At 38.7% G+C, this 10,365-nt stretch overlaps 1 long non-coding RNA gene across 1 annotated transcript in view; it reads left to right on the top strand.

Moving 5' to 3' along the window:
- Positions 1–2,253: 2,253 nt before the first annotated feature.
- Positions 2,254–10,365, top strand: part of LOC124265244 — a 17,410-nt gene continuing 9,298 nt past the window's right edge. The window contains exons 1-2 of the long non-coding RNA XR_006895392.1: positions 2,254–2,369; positions 5,996–5,997. This is a non-coding gene — a long non-coding RNA (uncharacterized LOC124265244). The remainder of the gene's footprint in view (positions 2,370–5,995; positions 5,998–10,365) is intronic.

Raw genomic sequence — 10,365 nt, 5'->3', positions numbered from 1 at the left:
ATGCTTATCGGATCGGGTGGTCAGATGTCATCGTATCCCAATTGCTTAGATTGATGCTCATGCTGTTGATCACTGGATTGCCTTGTCCAGACTCCATTATTTATAGACCGCCGCCATATAGCTGGAATATTGTTGAGTACGGCGTTCAACAACCAACCAACCAATAAGTCCACATTCTAGATGTTTCTTACATGAAGACAAAAACGTAAGCTCTTAGTCAGTAAGAGGTTAAGCTTTAAGTTACGTAGGAAACTGTCAGTGTGAAATCTAGCTAGAGCGGGATCCCTTGCTGGAAAGTGTCTCTCCTTATTAAGGAATCAGTTAAGAAGCTAGAAGCCTTGTGGGACACACTGTCAGGGTCAGATCTAGCGGCCTATTAACAATCAGTCAGTTGAGGGTAAGTCAAGAGGCCTTATAGGTACAGTGAGCGAGTTAAGTTTTAAACTGCTTTTAGCAATATTCTAACAATATAATGATGGGGAACACCGGAAATGGGTTTCAAACATTGTACCCATGTTGAGAATCGAACCCGGGTTGTCAAAGTGACAAGCAAACGCTTTAACCACTAGGCTACCCCACCGCCCCTAATAGAAAAGTAAAACTTACCAAATATACCTTATTTGCTCATAATTGGAGTATTTCAGTAAATATTGTTTAGGGTCGGATGCAGTATTTTAATGAAAGGGGGAGGGGGGGTTGTACTCACCCGAGTTTCAATGGCCACTGAACAAACTTTCAGGACAAAAGGGGCGTGCACCCAACATCCCCTGGATCCGCCTATGTTTAACACTGCAATGACTGATATTTTCATGACAATATGAAGGAAAGGAATGTAATGCAATTTTCTGAAAATGTCATCTAAATCTGTTGGTTCGTTGGTTCATTCTAAGAGATGGCAACGAAAATCTATTTTCAGCTGTAAACTTAATATTGTGTCATCGAATGGGGGATTTGAATTGATCAATCTGAAATAAAATCGACAGAGATCCGCTTTAGACTACCCCATCGCCGCATAAGAAACGTTGTCTGTCAGGGGTAAGTTTAAGGCCTTATAAGAAACAGTGGGATTTGGTGAACTCACACCCAAGGTATCCCATCCCTGACACAGCTTTAATAATGTAAACGTGAAGTTGAACCGAACACACCTACTCACTCCAATCTATTTTTTAATTATAAAATGATATCTGAAAAGGGGATGAAACATTGAGTCAGGCTAAAGAGGCAAAACATTTGTAAGAGAACATTGAATATGCTGGTTCATTTTTTGTGTCACAAAATGAAAAAGCTATTATTAAATTTCCGTTTATCCCAGTCATTTCTGCTGTAAATTGGTCATGAATCTCTGTCATCTCTCGCCTGAATGTTTGCACAAGGCATCAACTTGGATTTGTTTGCAATTCCAAACGAAATCAAACGAGAAAACCCTCTCGATATTCATAAGAAATCAAATCCAAAAGAGTTGTAAGATTTGGAATATCAAAAAGTCGAGTTGCTATGTGTCAGTTTTTGTATATGATTTACAAGGCTTAAATATTTTGAATTAAATTTGTTTTCCTCTGTAAATGTCCCCCTTATTTGATGAAACAAATGCATTGATGATTGTTGGTTTCACACAGCCCATGATAACAGATAGACTTGAAGTCATTGAATCAACAAGGGGCAGCTGCTGTAAAACATACTTTGTACTTCGTACACGTGACAGCTGTCAGCTTTGATCAAAGTAATAATTCTTTTGGCTTTCAAAGACTACAGACTTACAAAAAGTACACCCAACATCAAAGGCGGCATGTTACTGACCTCAGGAGGAATCCCTTTTGAATCGTAGCATGTGTGACTGGTGTTCGGTCATCTATTATGTGAAACATGTTGATATCTACCAGAATTCAGGGGTTGTGGGGTAGTCTGGTGGTTAAAGCGTTCGTTCGTCAAGCCTAAGACCTGGGTTCGATTCTCCACATGGTTGCAATGTGTGAAGCCCATTTCTGTTGTCCCCCGCTGTGATATTGCTTATATTGCTAAAAGCGGCGTAAAACTGAACTCTCTCACTACCTGAATTCACTGGGTCCCCAGGGAGTTAAGTTAATGTCATACTGGAGTAAAGATCCATATCAGATACTTGGCGTTAATGACATTGCAGGTACAATAGTGAGTGAGTGGGTGAGTTTAGCTTTACGCCGCTTTTAGCAATATTCCAGCAATATCACGACAGGGACACTAGAAGTGGGCTTCACACATTGTACCCTTGTCTGTCGCACAGTCCCTGAACCACATTATTTCCCCTTCTGCCCAGCCCTTTCTGCAATGCTAAAGCCCTAAATGAAGCAAGTCTAGATTTCCCCGGGTTCAGGATCTCCCATCCCACTGTGGCTGTTTTTCAATTTAAAAAGAATTATTTGTTTCTATCAAAATGACATGTATTCAGAGAGTAAGCGTTAGTCTAATTGTACTCTCGTGAGGAATCGAACCTGGGTTTTTCATGTGACGAGCGAACGCTTTAACCACTAGGCTACATGCACAGTAGAACCAGTGTCCGATCTTGATGTCAAGGCCACGTGTGTACGATGATGAGGATCCAACATCCGGAATGGCGTGTTAGTGCCAGTGTTTGAAATCGTTTCCAAATTTTGATAGCCAGTCGGGATAGCTATGCCTGAAAGTTAATAGCCCACAAAATAATTCACTAGCCCGAAATTTGAATGTAGAAACTAAGCAAAAGATTACACAAATAGATGAGAATAAGATATTGACAGCATGACACGGGTTTCATCATTAAGCTGATAATATGATGAACATTTTTTTCAGGACATAATCTTGCATCTTGCATCATGCAAGTGTATTATAACTGAACAAGTCGGAGAGAGTGATATATTTACAAAATGACCCCATGAAAATTCACTAGCAAGTCGGGCCTGTAACTGTGGAGATTACTGGCCGACTGGATAGTAACTACAACTGACGGGCTAGCGGGCCAGTGGCAATTTCGCACACTGGTTAGTGCTTACACGATCTACCACCTGTTTCTCTAGTTCACGTTGGATTGTTTTACAGGGCATTGATTTGATTTATTTCATAATAATTACACTCTGCAAAATGTCAGCTTTTAACAGCTGTGTGTACATATGCTAGTCTTGGCCAGACAATCTAGCGTCTGACTCGAACGTCGATCTAAGCAAATATATATGACATCCATCAGCCAGGTGAGTGAGCCTCTTACGACAAGCATGGGTTGCTGATGACCAATTCAAACCCGAATCTTCACGATTCCACAGTCAACAGCAGTGAAAGCTTCCTGCAAACTTCGCCCGTTCCGTATATGCAAATAAGAAACAGCCGATTGTGTCCAGATAGTAGACAAACAGCTAGTTTCTGAAATGAACATATTTTACAGAAAATATAAGTTTTCAGATTAAAGTTATAGATACAATAAAAAGGAGCCCAGAGACTTTCTGCGGTAATCTAGACTTGCCACCAGGCGTGTAGCAAGCCAATGTTTTTCGTGTAAGCCCGATAGGTTGCAAAGCTAAATATGTTTCGATAGCATTGAGGTCTTGTCCAACCTTTTTAGCAACGATCATGTGTAAGCCCGGGCTTTTTTTATGATGGTAGCTACGCCCCTGTCCCCACATTCTAGACTTGCATGGGCTGCATGGTATATTTGTTTCAGGGTCTTTATGACAGACTATCCAGATAGCAATGCAAGCATTGAGACTAAGGATAAAATAGCAGTCAGACAGCTCTGCAATGCTTCCCTCGCATGGATAACGAACATTTCTTTGCTCACATTTGATCATCAGAGTTCAAATCCAACTGTCGTCCCGGTGATGGTTCTCGGTTTACTGTCAACATACCCATGCTGATTGGTTTTAACAAAGTCAGCAATAGTTCTCCTTTTGTTGTAAATGAAACAGTTCAACTCACTGACTATGACGGTAAGACATGACAGCATGAATTACGTCGGCGAGTACAGCTTTTGCACTGCTTTCAGCAATATTCCAGCAATATCACAATAACACCTAACAATATCACTTTTTATTTACATACCATGAAAGGGCAACTTACATCTAATGAAACTGTTTTATTTTTCAATACGCTCGTCAAGACAAGGTGTTAGGCATTTTTGGTGGAATATTCTGTGAATATTGTCGATAGTCCGAAATGGGCTTGCCATTGTAGGTGTCGCTTTAGTTCAGGAACAATGATTATCGCTTGCATGAATTCTAATGGCTAGCACCTATTAGCATAGACAACATGGAGACCCATGGGAAAGATTCTGTGAAGACACTTTGAGGAAGAATTTTACTCTCAGGACCAATTTCTACATCTTCTCATCTACAACAAAGGGGAGCTGCTGAAAAAGAGAGTAGACAATTACCATAGATTTTGTTTATCTTATTCGTTTCCGAAAAAACACAACAACATCTGCTTTTATTTCCGTTGTAACAATTTCCATTTATGCAACAGCTAATAACTTAATTTGCCAAAATGTTTATTTGCTTCAATTTTCAAAGCCAAGTAGTTTTTACGAAACGATTTTCACTCACTATAAATGCTAATTCTTGAGCACTGCCATAACGTTATGTGATTACAGCGCAATGACCGACACCCATATAAATATCAGCTTTGTCTTCAAAGACAAATACATCCATAACTATTTTCTTTTCAAAAGAAATTATTTATGAACCGTATGTTAAAAAGTAGCATTTATTGTCAGTCTAATGTCAACACCCACTTAATGCCATGGATGTTTCCTCTATTGTAATGGCTGATATTAGCATTAGAGAATTATATCTTTTTATCATAGTGTAATAAATACAATATAGCCAACGAAATTTGAGCATAGGGAATTCAAGCAAAGATCATATGCAGCTAATTGAGTCTCTAACGCAGTCCGAGAGGACAATTTGTCGAAATAATCGCCATTATGCTCTGATGGAAATTGTTCGTATTGGGCTTTGTTCTTTTCAAAGGAAGACAACTGGAAAATACATATTCAACTGGGAAAACAAAACGAAGTGGTCAAAAGTAGGATTGACGTTAAAAAATGTTGGTCTGTATTAGTTGCTAGTCAGGTCGTCATTTGGGGATAGCTGCTGTCAAGTGTTACGACGTCTGAAGTTCTCTAAAACAGGGAAATATCTCGGGCGAAGATTGAAAACGGACATGTGTTAACGATTACAAATTACAACTACCGCCATTGCACACTACTGACTTTCTTTGAAGTTTTTATATATCAGCTTATGATAACCGACCGTTCCATCTGTTTCATCTTTGTTTTTGTCTGTAAGAGGAAACTTTATCGCTGAAGATGTTTTATTTCACTAGATGTTATATCGCGGGCTTCTCGTTCATCCATTATTGAAGGTATATCCTGAAAAAGTACTCGACATTGTACGTGTATAATCGTCTTAATCTGGAAATGCCATTAAGGCTACTGCTCCGCCCATTTTGCAGATGTGTGTGTGTGTTTAGTTTGACAGTTTTGGGTATCGGCGGTAGAGTGAACGAGCGAAAGGATTGTAATGCCGATTATACAAACTATACAGACAGCTGAATGACAAAGGTCTACAAATAATCGAGTTTGGACCAGCAAAATCATTTCCTGAAAAGACCCGTGAAGATCCGGGAAGATTCAGTAACCTATGCTTGTCGTAAGAGGCGACGGACGGGATCGGGTGGTCAAGCTCGCGGACTTGGTTGACACATAGATCGATGCTCATGCTGTTGATCACTGGATTGTCAGGTCCAGGCTCGATTATTTACAGACCGCCCCCATATAGCTGGAATATGTCTGAGTGCGGCATAGAACTCACACATTTCCTGAAAACACGAGTGAGTGTGGTTTTACAATGCTTTTAGCAACATTACGACGGGGGGACACCAGAAATGAGATTCACTGATATATTCGACGAGCGAACTCCTTATCCACTAGGCTTCCACACTACCCCTACTGAAACAATGAGCAAAAGTCAACGTTAGAAGACTTGGCAGTTTTCAGCCGTATTACTGTGTTGTAAGCCTGGACCAGCCGAACCTGTGATATATATTATGAACAATGTCATTCGCCGTCGAGGGACGTTGACACGAAAGTACCAGGTCACGGAGTCTGGTCACCCAATCCTTTTCAGTCCACTCCCGTTCAGTACGACGTTCAACGCACCCTGAATTATTCATAATGATAGAAATGATGCTTATAGTTATTATATTGCCATGTTTTCCGTAAAGTCGACTAAAAACCGGTGTTGCCATGAGGCTGACTGCGTGCCCTCCACCAGACTCGATTGTTTATACACCGCTCTGATACACTATGGAAGATTGTTTATAACAACCCATCTTACATAAGTCAGAAGTCAGTACAAAGTGGAATTCACAAGGAATCTCTCACGGGCCACTGTAAGGAATACTGAAATCGTTATAGGTTGTGATGGTGTTTTTTAAAGTATTTTCTCAAATGTTCAATTTTACTCAAGGATCGCAACCTTGATTTGATCCAGATTACTACCTGAGAGTGGCTGAAAGGTTCCAAGCCTAGTAAACCCTAAACCGTTCGCATGTAAACTGACTTACAAAAGAAAGTATACACCCGGGGTTTTTGGATTACTTTCCAAAAAGCGACGTAAATGTTTTGAAAAGAGTTTTTACAGTGATATATAAGTCACAGACTTTCCTAATATGTTGCCAAAACACCACAGATATCGTGCCCAATTGCGAAGTTGCCAGTCAAATTCACAATACTTTTCAAATAATCCCAAAACACCAGGTGAGTACTTTCTTTTGTACGTCAGGTTATAAAGTACAGTAACCAGATACGCGGCCGGACAACATCATTCTGGAATCATAAAAGTAACCAGGTATTCTTTCTTTTTAAAATGGAACAAAATTGGCAACCCAGCTGGCATAGATTATCTTCAACTAGAAGGGCTAACTTCAACAGCCATCCCTGTTGTGATGCCAATGGAGGGGGTATCTTCCCTTGCCATTGTTCAGAAAGGGACACCGGCAATGGTTTGGGAATATCAAGACTAACCGGAGTGGAAAACTGGTGTGTTCCTGGACAAGGATAATGTACCTGTGTACAAGGTTGTTGATACACTGGCTGCAATGCATGACTGTTGGTTTGAACTCACTGAACTTCCCCTGCATTCGCTAGATTTGGCACCGTCAGATTTCCACCTCGCCCCAAACATGAAGAAAGAAGTGTCTGGCAAGCATTATGCAAATGGTGATAGCGTCATTCGTGCTGTGAATGGCTTTTTATACCTTGCAGATTATTGTGATGAATAGAAAGGAAAATTGCAAACAACTAATAGTTATTATATATAGTTATTAACTTTTCAGTCAGCCCTTTATAGACCAACAGGCATGTACATGTGTATATTCGTGCAAATCTGCCACAATATTTTAGTTATGTCATAATATGAACTTTTAAATTTTTTTTATTGTGCATGGTTGATATTTGAAGACAATCCCAAGATGCTGTAATAAATGTAACAGAAACACATAACAAAATATCTGTGCTTCAATCTGTCCATTTAATTCACAAATGAAAGTTCACTGTGTATGTTATATCATGAGTGAAATCTCCCCGATGGCGCGTTGTCCGTCAGTCACCTCATGGTCTGTGGAACATAACACTTGAAGAAAAGCTCAAACACTTCAATTAGTGCTGGCTGGATTCTTGTGTGATTTTTAAAACATACAAAACAAAGAAAATCATTTTGGACAACTGCAATAATTACCAAGTTAGAAATTTATGCACTGTGTCATTTGATACACAATGCATAAATTTGTGGTGAAGAAACACGCACGGACACGCACGCACGCACACACACATGAGTTCGTCAATAACATCTTCATTTTCACTAAGATTTTGCCCATTTGAATCTGTAAAGCAGATAATCTAGGATAATTATTTTCTGAAAATAACGTTTTATATTTATAACGTTGTCATTTTGTGAACATGAAGGGTCCATATCATAAGTACTATGGTTTCCAATTATCAAGTCGTTATTTATGTTTGGGAGTGTGATGTTGTTTGCAATTAATGAGTGTTAATGCCGAGATATATATGGCATTTGGTCTTTGTTGTGTAATAAGCTTTGTTGTATAATTGAACCATTCAGTACATAGTTAGTACATGCGGCATTAAGACAAAGCAATGTTGGAGCGCGACGAATTCATCTTCGTGTGTGTGTCCGCGCGTGCGTGCGTGCGTGCGTGCGTGCGTGCGTGCATGTGTTTGAACATGTACGTTCGTTTGCATCTTCAGTAACAACACTTGTTTTTCTCTATCCAAAATGCATTTGACTCATGTCGTCGATATTGTATTTGGATAAACGTTTAATATTTTAATACCTTCAGATCAACACATCTAAAATTCACTCTATTGGTATTCCACAGAGGAGGGGCGGTGGGGTAGCCTAGCTCGTCATATTTCCCACATGTTCGTAAAAACGAATTTCTTTGATATTTTGTTTAGCTTCATAGTGATTGAAATATGTTGAACGTCAGTAAAAGTTTATTCGTGGTTTTACGGCTGAAATATGGCCGAACTCTCTATATATCTTCTTAATAAACTGGTTGTAGAATTTGATTTAAACTGAAACCCACCTTCAACACAACTATGAACGGTTATGATGGATATGGTCACAGCTATTATAATTATTAATTATTCCTAACATAATCTTCATAAGGAAATGTGAGACAGATTGATTCAATCTGAAAAATGACCCTGCACGATAATTCTGACATATGCCCACTTCAAATGAATTTAATGACGTGGAAAAATTATTGGAACAAAAATTAGAATATAAACATGTCCCTTGAGAAACAAGCACTCATAATTCGTGATCTTCACCATATCATGGTGTTCGCATTCAAATGATTATCTGCACCATAAAGCACTCTTCTTGTGTAGCCATGAGGAAAAAAACACCCACAGACTTTTTTTCACATTCAAATTGAGGAATTCTTTCTACAAATTTATATCAGATTTAGCAAAAAAAGACATTAATGTATTTAATCTGCTCAGCTAACAAATAATTAAGTGTTGTTATTATTAGACAAAAAGAAATGTCATGGAAATAGGAAGAGTAGTAGCTGTGATGGTTTGTAAATCATTATGAAATTAGTTATTCTTTAGGGATAATGTCGTAATTCTGGAATCTTTAACAGATTAGGAGGCTGACATCCTAGCCGTCGTATTGGTAATAGCAAAAATAGGATTGCACAGGCTCAATTAAGTCTTAAGCTATCATTTGTATGCAGGATTATGACTATGGAGAAAAATGGTGGTTTTGACAACCAGTTTTAATTACCATTCCGAGCTCAGTTTTCAGGTTCCATGTTGGCTCATGACAGCTTCACGCTAGTAGTTCCTAGTTTGTTTGTCACATTTGATAAATCTTAACTTACAGAATAAATCAGCACCTTGCAGTTTTGTAACAAAATATTGATTGTCTCTATTCATCATCTTTTTTTGAAGACATTGGATGATTAACAACAATTGCCGTGACAGTTGGCTTGGTGTTAATGATTCTCATATTAATTAACAGTAAATAAATAACGACAAAGATCATTCAATGATTATAAGAACTATGCTTAAAGCAGAGTCGATTGAATGATTCCATAATGTTTTTACGCCGTGGTAATGACATTCTTATATTATTGCAGCTATTATTGCAACAGTTTCCATTTCCTTGAGTCTTAAGTTAACTGACATTTTGATATGATTCAGTGGGTTACTTAAGAGTAAATGTAGTTTGAATGAAATATAACAACAATTTGGTGTATAATATACAGGTAATATTGAACTCCAAATTTCTTAAGCTATGTACCTTTTGGGACTTTTTCAGGATGTTTGTGGCATACCTCCATACAAATCACAGTGCGTACATTTGAACTAATGGAATAGTGTTCTTTTGCTGAAGGGGCGGTGGGGTAGCCTAGTGGCTAAAGCATTTGCTCGTTACGCCGAAGACCCGGGTTCGATTCCCCACATGGGTACAATGTGTGAAGCCCATTTCTGGAGTTCCCCGCCGTGATATTGCTGGAACATTGCTAAACACGGCGTAAAACAAACCTCACTCACTCACTCATTTGCGTAGAGATTAAAGTACAATGTAAGAGAGAAATGAAAGTATTTGTGGGCAGGAGAGCCGTGGGACTGCTTTTCTATGTGAATTCAACAGCTCATATTAAGCTGCTTCAAAACTACGTTTATACATTTATGGTGGTAATGAGTCATGTTTCTTAAATTAGCAGAAAATCGTTGAGCAAAAGTATCATCCACCAATTCACACTTGAGTTACCAAAGGGGCATTTAAATTCTTCATTTAACTTTTTATTCCCTTTAAAATGTACATATAA

Source organism: Haliotis rubra, unplaced genomic scaffold (genome assembly GCF_003918875.1).
Source record: "Haliotis rubra isolate DU_JTF1 unplaced genomic scaffold, ASM391887v1 Scf97, whole genome shotgun sequence".
NCBI classification, from domain to species: domain Eukaryota; kingdom Metazoa; phylum Mollusca; class Gastropoda; order Lepetellida; family Haliotidae; genus Haliotis; species Haliotis rubra.
This window is presented reverse-complemented; position numbering and strand designations above follow the sequence as displayed.